This window comes from Cibotium barometz, chromosome 1, assembly GCF_041138505.1.
Source record: "Cibotium barometz isolate CiBa-2024 chromosome 1, ASM4113850v1, whole genome shotgun sequence".
In the NCBI taxonomy this organism is placed as follows: domain Eukaryota; kingdom Viridiplantae; phylum Streptophyta; class Polypodiopsida; order Cyatheales; family Cibotiaceae; genus Cibotium; species Cibotium barometz.
In genome coordinates this window covers 24,217,430-24,226,739 of record NC_141046.1, presented here as the reverse complement: position 1 = coordinate 24,226,739, position 9,310 = coordinate 24,217,430, and the positions used below count along the sequence as shown (strand labels likewise).

The 9,310-nt window shown below is 45.3% G+C and overlaps 1 long non-coding RNA gene across 1 annotated transcript; it reads left to right on the top strand.

Annotated features, from left to right (window-relative positions):
• The first annotated feature begins 1,625 nt into the window (after window positions 1-1,625).
• On the top strand, window positions 1,626-5,778 carry LOC147641765 (uncharacterized). The gene is made up of 2 exons (XR_015266035.1): window positions 1,626-2,033; window positions 2,769-5,778. It is a non-coding gene; the product is annotated as an uncharacterized LOC147641765 (long non-coding RNA).
• Window positions 5,779-9,310: the final 3,532 nt, after the last annotated feature.

The following is a 9,310-nucleotide window of genomic DNA, read 5'->3' as shown; positions in this document are numbered from 1 at the left end:
GAAACAAGTGTGAAAACATTTAAAGAGATTCCCTCATGTTTCATCTATTTGAAACAACTAAGCGCCTTATCAACATGCTTGCATCCTCATTTGCGCAAAAATCTAGTCTTTGGGCGTGTCAGTCCCATGTCATCATCACCATGTCATCACTACACATCACTTTTTTCCAAAAACGAGAGTGAGATACTTCTAAATGATTGCTGCCCTAGCCTTTTATAGGCCCAAAAAGCATCTTGGACTGGCCAACCTAATGTTGGCCAAAAAATAGGACAAATCCAAAAATATATAAATGCTGGCCAGCATGGTCCTTGCCCACCTTAAAGTCCTTTGGGCATATTCTAAGCCCTGCTAGTGCCTTAAACCTATGTTTATATGCTGTGAATTAGGGATTAGCTTTGGATCAGGCATGTCCATGTGTGTGCACATGACACCCTCTTCTCTTAGTCAGCAGCCCATCTGAGGTAGTGTTGATGATTGTAGCTATATACAAAAAAAAGCATGTGGAAGAGTCCCAGAAAGCATAACCCCTTGCACACAATTAAAAGCGCATAGATTAAAACCTTTGGTAGAACTTGACCAACTTTGATAAAACATTCCAGAGGCAACAGCCCAATTGCACACAGACATTCATGTGTATATGTGTGTGCGTGCATACACATGCATAGATGGATGCATGAATGTAGGGGGTGTGTGTACACATGCATAAATGGATACATGTATGTAGGTGTATGCGTGTGTATTACACAACTCACAAATTTTTTATTTAGGTGTACACATGGTGTGTGTGTGTGTAAATATGAATGTTGAATAAATTTGGATTTTTTGTATGTATGAATATATGTATGGATGGATGGATGCATGGGAAGGAAAAAAGAAAAAGAAGGATAGAATTTCATTGATATAGAAAGAAGTAATAATCGTTTAGTAAAGGGTGCAAGTGCGTGTGTTGCATGTATATCTTATACAATTTTCGAATCTTGTATGTATGTTAATTTCATGAATGTGTGTATTATCATGTTATTATACATGAATGTATGAATGTACCTGCACAAGCATGAATATATATTATACATCTACATATATGTAGCAATGCATGTTATGAATCTGCACACATGCATGGATGCATCTACATACATGTACGTCGAGTATGCATACATGAGGGCGTGTGCAGCATTCTAAGCATAATTTACTACTGCCAACAAAGAAAACTGCGAGCATGCAGCTTATTCAGTGCGGGAAAGACTGACCTGGATGTCCCAAATGTAGAGTGCTTCGAGACCCTCTCCATATTTGTCTCCTACAAGGACCTCTCCCTCCACAAATACTTAGCAATGAAGGTGGGGCTGCCACTCATCTAGGGGCATATCAATACCTTAGCAAGGTTTTTCCCTAAAAGTCAATGTTGAGGTGGATTAATTTATTAGACTGCGTGAATATCTCATTTTACAAATGTTTGTAAGCCATTGTAAGTATTTCTCAAAGGTTTGGTAGGACGGGTAGATATTTAGTATTTTTTTTGTTTCTCAGTAATTTTTCTCATGCTTTACAAGTGTCAATATCTACTCCTGTGTCTGTTTCAACGTGTCTGAAGGCGTGGGTTCTGCTCTCTTAGCCGTAGTCCGCTTTTTTAAGGCACCTGAAGCCTGAAGGGAGAAGGGCGTAGTGTGGCCCGTGGGCCTTCACATCCACATAACACCTTGCTACCAAGGATTGAAGACCCACCCTGGCATATATATCATAAGGAACCCTTCCTCCAAAGAATAACGAGTTCTCCTCCGACCCTTCGAACGAAGATCTCTCACAGAATCCAACTCATTGACTGCATCTTTTGACCTGCAAGATAGATCATTTGGATCACATTCTTCTTTCCAGAAGTAGGAAATATCTGTTAGTGAAAGATGGCCAAGAATTTTGCTCATCTCATATGCTTCTTGAAGAGATTCATTGGAGTCAAAAAATACCTCAGGTCTTAATGGTGTTCTTTAGGGAGAAGGGAACAACACAGTCATGTTGTAAGCTTAAGCTGAGAACCGGTGAGGAGTATCCACCTCTGTGACCTGTCCACCTTATTAATACAGTTTGTAGTTATGGGCTGATACTATGCATTTTGTTTTAACCTTTTTCAATCATGGCTAGGGTGTAGTTTTACGTGCCTTCTTCCTGGTTTTAATGTGATTGTCGCATTGCTTCTTTGCACATAATACTGTGTTGATAGTACAGTTTGTTGGCCTTGGTTTTGTGGTTCCTTGTCTGGTAGCAATTGTCATTTCACACTTAGGCAGTTTATGGGACGTCCCGTGACACCAAAGAACCCGCACCTTTTCTAGTTTTAAGGCACCTACGGTACCTTCTTTTTCAAGATGGGTTTTGTAAGTTTGCCATAAAGCGTAGTTGTATGTTTATCCTTCAAGCCTCAACAGCTGAAAAATGTGCAAAGAAATCAACACAGTAAAATCCAGCTCTTTCCAAGCAAGAGAAAGAAAATGTATCTTGACCATGAGGCAATGGCTGGTGTGTTTTGTACCAGATTCCTGGGAGGTGACTCATATGAATAATTACATGACCCCTTAGATGTGTGGTGGTTTCACAGCATCACATTAAATGTTGGATTGATGTTGTGCCCAAATGACTTCAGTGTGAATTAGAATCATTGTTCTGCTTTTGCTCATCATAACAAGTAATCAGGTCTTCGATTTGAGAAATTTTTGTTGGTTCATCCGCCTTTTTATTGTAAGGCATTTTGTTTATTTACTCTTTTGCATATACAGGTTCTAGAGCCTCCATTCAGCAACGCTACTCGCGAGGAGTTGGCTCACATGCGGAATTGTAGCATCAACAATACTTTATGTGCACTTGTTGCGGCTCTTAGCTCAAGAAGGTGGTACAATATTATCATGATGAAGCTTCTTTTTCTTTAATTTTGATGAGCTCATGTTAAAAGTAGCTTGAAAAGCACTTTTCACAAAGCAATTTTGTCATCTGGCATCTATAATGGTTTGGTTAAATTATTGCATGAACGCTGGCTTTATAAAAAGGAAAGAACTACAGAATTCTGGTTTTCAAAATTAAATTTGTTGTCTAAACATGTGGGATGTGTGAGGGCAAAAGGACGAAAGGACCAGATGTACGAGAAATGTACGAGAGTTCAGAGCAAATCAACACAGCATGAAAATAGATGAGTGAGAGTACGTATAATGATGAATGAAATCCAGTACAAGAGCTCAGTGTGAGACTTTGCTAGGGCAACCCTGAAATGGAGGAGCAGAGAGGGCTACTGTCCCGTGCTGGTGCTGAGGGGGGAGAGGGCCGTGATCCCAAGCAGATGGTAGGCTGCTATCCTAAAGTAATGAGCAGAGGGGGCTGCTGTCCTGATGTCGAGGTAAAGGAGAAGAGTCCCGGTGATGGAGGATGAGGGCAGAGAGGGCCGCAATCCCGAGGTAGTGTGAGCACTGCAAGTAAACGCAGATGTGATGTGACTGGGTGTTGCAGGTACTGCAGAATTCCAACTTCCAATGTACTGCAGGTAAACACAAATGTAATGTGGCTGGGTGCTGCAGCAGGTACAGAGCTTGACGGTACTGTAGGTAAACGCAGATGTGATGTGGCTGATCTGGGCGCTACCAACAGGGCGTTGTGCTGAATGTTTTGATATGGACTAGGCGCCTGCAGGCAGCCACAGTGTATACAGCATGATGTGATGAAGCGCCGGCAGCAGTAGATGAAGTCGTTTTATATTCTGTTGTGCTGATTTATGATGTGCATATTTATATGATGTTTGGGCTGCTGGTTGGCCAGGGAAAGAAGTCGGTCAGCACAGCAAGACATGAAAAATGGCTAAAACAAAATCCCTTTTTGGGCTGTATAAAATAGTAACCAAATTAGGTATATTTTCACACACCCCCTCTCAGGCCAAAAAGGGGACCATAAGAGAAGATGAGAAGGATGGTAAGTGAGTGAAGAGGAACATGAAGAAGTACTTGGTTTTGGGTAAGGTTGGTTGTCACGGGTGTAGATCATGTGCTCTTCGGTTGTTGTAAAGTCTTTTTGAGTTTGGGCAGTACTGGATCAATGCAGCAATGCAAGAGGTTTTCACATGCATGAATGCCCCATTTTGGGTTTGCATTCATACATGTGTCCCAAACACAAAAAAAACAGAATGCTATGCAAAGGGTATGCAAGATGGTAAATGCTATGCAGTGGGTTTTCGCATGAGCAGTGCCCTCATGGGGTTTTCACTAACTCATACGCCCGTTACAAGAATGAAGAATAAGGTGAAAGGAGAGGATAGACCCCCTCTCAAGATGTTGAGGGTGATGGTGGAGGACCGATGCTGATCCGCTCACGAAGATGATTGAGGATGGGACGGTTGAGGGACTTTGTAAGTATGTTGGCATCGTTGTCCGTTGTAGGAATGTATTGAATAGTGGAGCCTGATGGTAGCAAGCTCAACCTGTGGGGTGCGACCGCCGGTAATGGTTACATGCCAACATCAGTAGCACGAAGAGACATAGGTTGGGTGGAAGGGTTTTGTGGTTGTGGTTGTGGTTGTGCAATATTCCAAAACACATTAGGATCAGGAATAGAAGGTGAACCAGAAGAGAAAGCAGTGTTACCTCGAAGTGTGCTCCTAGACCCTCCTCTATTTGGGTTCATATAATTCTAGGGATTGAGGGTTGTTGATGGTACCATATGCTAAACCTGTGTTGCAGAAAAAGACACCGAGATGGAATTAGAAACATAAGCACTCGAAGGTACATACGAATCTGATGCGGTCTCTGGCAAAGTTGATGATAATGGATCTCCGAAAGACTGTGGTGGTACCTGTCCTCCCTGAGAGAAAGTCCCATACTGAAGTCTAGGCTGTCGGCTGGACTGAGCAGGAGGGATCTCTAGATGAGGTTGGATACCGGGGTCCAGTACTGGCACACTGACTGGCTGTAAGCATGTATCCCCCTCTGGAAGTGAAGTCTTATAAGCTCGGAGAAGAAGGACGAGATGCCAAAGATGTAGAAAGTGAGTAGGTGTAAATGGGCTAGTCGTCCCCCAATGTAAGACCTCGAATGAGACTCTCCAAGTCCCATCCTCTGTGTAGGCTATATCTAAATAAGGAGAATCAACATCTGGTCAGAAAAGGCTGGTCCTCCAAAATCGTGGGTAGACGATCCATGTTGTATGCTCTCAAGGTCTTCAAGCCCTTTGCTCATGATAGCTTTGATACCATGTGGGGGAAAAAGGACGAAAGGACCAGATGTATGAGAGATCAGATAAAATCAACACAGCATGAAAATAGATGCCTGATGTCGAGGTAAAGGAGCAGAGAGGGCTGCTGTCCTGGTGATGGAGGATGAGGGCGGAGAGGACTGCAATCCTGAGGTAGTGTGAGCACTGCAGGTAAACGCAGATGTGATGTGGCTAGGTGTTGCAGGTATGGAATTCTAGGGTACTGCAGGTAAATGCAGATGTGATGTGGCTGGGTGCTGCAGGTACAAAACTCCAAGGTACTGCAGGTAAACACAGATGTGATGTGGCTGCTCTGGGTGGTGCTGCCAACAGGGTGTTGTGCTGAATGTTTTGATGTGGACCAGGTGCCTACAAAGCAGCAGTGTATATGGCCTGATGTGATGAAGCGCCGGCAACAGCAGATGAAGTCATTTTATATCCTGTTGTCTTGCTGATTTATGATGCGATCCCCTTTTTGGGCTGGATAAAATATCAAATTAGGTATATTTTCACACACTTTTAGGAGCCCCAATAGAGCTCACTCAAGATTTCTATTGAGTAAGGTTCACAAACACTACCTACAATGACCTTTCGTTGTACCCTGCTGATTACTTTATGTTTGGAGGGAAGTTTTCTGTAGGGTTATGTAAAATAATCAAAGAACGTGGAACAAGTCAAGTAGGGTTCCACTCTAAGCGTCCAAGGTCAGGTGCACAAGTCCTGTACATAGTCTTGGTTAGGTGTGCAAGTCCCACACATGATGCAGTGCTACTTCGTACTGTGAGTCACCCTTTGGAATGATGACAAGTGTTCCAGATGTTCGGTTTGTAGCCAGATACCAAGCATATGTGTAGTTGCATGTAGAAGAAAGGGGTAGCCCCTTGGGCTACCCCAGAATTAGGGTTCAAGAGGCCCATGGCCAATGCAACAGCCAAGTCTATGGCTGGGTATTCCATCGGCCAGGCCTAGAGGTGCCTGTGCATCAAGGCGGCCGGCGGCCTGGTAGGCGACCAGCCTTAAGGCAGGGTGGAAAGCATAGAAAAGGTGGCGAGTGGTTGTGGAGATATATAAACAAGCTGACCCTTGTATGGATTTACCGACCAGCATAAAAAGACCTATATAAGATTTGTCTACAATTCATTTGAGTTTATCTTACAATTCACAAGGGGATAAAGGATTCCAGGGCCAGGACAACCAAGGGGAACTCTAAAGCCAAGGTGAAGGTCAAGTATGAGAAGATTTACACAACCAAGGGGAACTCTAAAGCCAAGGTGAAAGGTCAAGTATGAGAAGATTTACAGATTTGCATCATTCTAATAAAGCAAATACACCATTCATCGTGGGGGCCCTATAGAGGGTATTCGGGACCCAATATCGTGTCCGCCGACTCCATGCATATAGCTTTGCATTCTCCTAGTAATAGAGCTCCATCCCCTGCACACCCAGATTCAGCTTTTTTATTCAGTACTTTTTCATTTTGTTGGGATGACAGAGGATACCCCATACATGTACTCCGATTTGTCTCATAGGCCGAGTTCGGTCTTTTGGAAGACGTTAATAAAATCTTTCTTTCTTTCTTTCTTTCTCTCTCTCTCTCTCTCTCTCTCTCTCTCTCTCTCTCTCTCTCTCTCTCTCAGCCCCTGCAATGGTGTAAGCACCTTCGCGCCCTCCTCTCCTCGCACTGCAAGCTGGTAGCCCTTGTTGTGCTGAGAGCCTTCAGTGTTGTTGTGTCGCGCACCCGCTGCCCTGCCCTTGCCGCGCTGCGACTGTGCGTGCGCACCTGCGCCTCTTGCTGTTGCACTGTGACTGTGCACTCGTGCTGACCCATTTATCATCTGCTCCCACCCACCCTTGCTAAGACCTCGAAGGCAGCAACTAATGGGAAATAGCCACAATGAATCTACAGGAGTTGGAGGCATACATCAAGATAGTGGTAGACAACACCAAGCAGGTGTTGGACGAACAAAAAGTGTTGGACAGGGTCTTGAACCAACATGAAAAATAGTTGGAAGGCCTCCACAAGGAGATAGAGGGCAAGAATAACAAGATTGAAGAATTGGTAGCAAAGGTGAACCACTAGGAGGAGGAGATTCGGGTGTCAAAATCATAGTCACAGGAAACGGCCGTTTTGGTCCTAGAAACGCATTTCTCTGTTTCAGGATCCCATCCGTTTCCATGGCCGTTTTTTGTTTCCCAAGTGATATTGTCACAAGAAACGGCCGTTTCCACCCCTAAAAACTCGTTACCCCATTTCCATTCCTCGAATGTTTCCGTTCCTGTTTCTTGTTTTTGGTGACTATTGTTGAAAGAGGCCTAGATGTAACAACAGGAAATGCTAGAGGTTGCCCTAGTGATAGGGGAACTCTGGGAGGAAATGGAAGCCCTAAAGGCTACAGTCAAGGACCATACTGTGGAGGAAGGGGAACTGAATATTCAGGAGGGTATAAGGACGGACTTGGAGCAACTGAAGGCTACGAGTGATACGCTGCGGGAAGAACTGCAGATCACCAAGAAAGATTGGGTGGAGGTGGTGAAGAAGCACAAACCCCCAGAGAGCATCATACATGAGACTCGAGAGGAGGAGAAACGCAGGAAAGATAGGGTCCTCCATGTGTGAGTGCGGGGGCTTTCCCCTAGGAGGATGCCATGATGCTTTGCTAGATGATGAGAGTGGATGGGACTGCCCCTCCCTATGCAGATACATGGAGGGCAGGCAAGGATATGACATGAGAGCAGCCCCTCATCATTAGATTCCCTGATGCCACCAGTAGACAGGCCTTCTTAGACAGACGGCGGGCTGCCCTCAAGGGCACACAAGTGTACATGGGAGACGATCTCACCCCAGCACAGGTGGCACACCAGCGTGAGGCGATGGTGACAGTTCATGAGGCCCGTAGAACAGGCAAGTGGGTTATCTACAGAGACGGTAGGGTCATTATCACTGAGCGCCATCCCAAATAGGGATGCGGGGTCTATGAGACCAAACACTTGAGGTTAGCAGTATGGGACTGTAATGGCATCCTGTGGTCAAATCCAGAAGCGAGATTGTCATAGGCAGGGATGCCATTTTCTATACAGAGTTCATCGCGGGACCGTGAGGAGGTCACATTGTATGGGAGATATTTATTAGAGATGTGAGTTGCACATAATCTCGTTATTTATAACGGGATGTCCCGATGGTCCTCCTTCGAGGCCCCCACATCCTTCCCTCACTCAGGAGGTACTAGCACTGTGGAATACCTTATGGGATCTTCGACTTTGGCACACGTCCCCGACTTCTCCATGCCGCCACCCCCCTTTGAAAGCTGACCATGCCTACTTGTCTTTCACTCTTACTTGCACACCACCCGTCCCTCCGCCACCACCCCCCATCTCACATTACACCCAGGTCCATTTTGATCACGAGCTTGACCTCGTTTACTCCAACCACATCTACTGCTAACTCTAGGATGTTGAACCTATTGTCCCCCTACCCATCCTCACATCACAACTCACCACCATACTCCACACATCTACCACAACGTCTTTCATCTGCACGCAGTAGTCTACCGCTAAGCCACCTTGCGGTTCCATGCCCCAAAACTGTTGGTATGATGACGAATGCCGAGCCACACGCTCCCGTCTTAAGCATGAGGTACGGATTGGGCAAATCACGAAGTGCCAAGCGCAACGGATTTCTCAACGGCTCACCAAATGCGAGAACTGGGAGTTCTACACTCAGAAAGAGGATGAGTTATAGTGACTTTTCTTACGGCCGACGAACTGCAAAGAGGCCTGGAGGAAACTCCAAGAGCATCGCCCCCCAAGACTTATCACCTGCCCGGACACATAGCACTCCTATGCACGCTCCCTCTATCATATCCCCCATCAGCCACTCCTACCCCTAGCCCCACCTTCTTTATAGAAAGGGCATGGTCTTCAAGGCCATTTGTAGACTACGTGAGCCTAGGATCATGAGGGACTCATTGTCGAGTACATCTCACATGCCGATGATACCTTGGTGCCCCTATTAGCCTACATGTTTAATAGAACCCTTTGTGAAGGATTTCCACCCTCTTGGTCCACCAACACCATCACCCACATCCTCAAA